Source organism: Myotis brandtii, unplaced genomic scaffold (assembly GCF_000412655.1).
Source record: "Myotis brandtii unplaced genomic scaffold, ASM41265v1 scaffold1299, whole genome shotgun sequence".
Classification (NCBI taxonomy): domain Eukaryota; kingdom Metazoa; phylum Chordata; class Mammalia; order Chiroptera; family Vespertilionidae; genus Myotis; species Myotis brandtii.
In genome coordinates, this window is record NW_005354591.1 from 68,975 (window position 1) to 70,368 (window position 1,394).

Consider the following 1,394-nt stretch of genomic DNA (forward strand, 5'->3'; position numbering starts at 1 on the left):
ATGCTTTTATTGAGCTTTCGAGACATAGGGCCCATTTGGTCTAAGGCAGCAGGGTCAGTAAAGTTTTATGTAAGAACCAGACAGTAAATATTTTAGGTTTTGAGGGCCATAGAGTCCCTATCATAACTACTCAATTCTGCCCTTGTAGCATGATACAGTTATAGACAATGTGAGCAAATGGATATGGCTGTGTTCCAATAAATCTTTATTTACAAAAACAGGCAACAATTGAATTTAGTCAATGGACCATAGGTTGCCAACTCTTGATCGAATGGGTTCCTTCCTCCGCTTTCTAAGATAGTTTGCAAAGTATGTTCATTGTACTATCCACAGCAGAATTCCTGGGCTCCACCTCAGACCTACTAATTGGAATTCCTCTGCTTCTGAATTTGTAACAAGCTCTTATCCCCCAAACAATGCCCAGTCAAATGTGCATTCAAATACTGAGGTGTATCAAGCCACCATGAAAGTTTTCCTCAATAGAGTGGTGTACAAATTACCACAAAGCCTCCCACATTCTGAAATTGATATTCATCTAATATAAGTAAGGAACCATATGAGCAGCCTGAATAGTATTTTTTAAAAGGAGGAAGAAATTTGCCAACATTTTAAAGTCAGAAAATTTAACTTGAAAATATGGATTTCCGGCTCCTCTTCTAAGTCATACAATCTGGCAACACGGAGCCAACATTCTTGCATAGCAAATATCTGCTAGCGTTGAGTCATGAGCACCCGATTCAGAGAAACCACACATGCTCAGATTTAGACCGCTCTCCCCAACTCTCCTGACCATCTCTTATATGTCCCACTTCATCCATTTCATTTACAGGTCTGCCTTGTGAGGTCATTGTTTTATACAACCGCTGATTTAATAGATACACTCTCAGTATTTATCATTCACAGTTCATCACTGGCTGATTTATCCATCTCTCTTATACCGGAACAGGAGGACATATGCCACAAGCTCTATGTATGAACATTTTTAGGCTGCCCATTTTAATAGAATGCAAAAGTAAAGACCATTCTGTTTCTTACTGCAGTACCTATAACTTCGCTGTCTCTTTGAGGAATGACAGAAGGGACCCTGAACAACAACAACAAAAAATGGCAAAAAAATGTATTTTTAATAATTGTTCAGTGAGACAGAAAGCATCAAGCTGCAATCTTGGTTTGATAAACTGAAGTCTGTTCCAGCACCGGTATTTAAAGGGAGAATGTGTTCCATGGTAGGCTGCTCCCTTGTGTTTCAGATGATGCTTGGAAGAGGGGATGGAGACAGTGTGTGATGGAAACATAAGCATTACTGGCTCGCCAAAGCAAACGTGGCTCCTCACCTTTTGTGCTTGCTGACAACTCTGACTGGTTGACATTTCCTTTTATCCCATGCCCTCTCA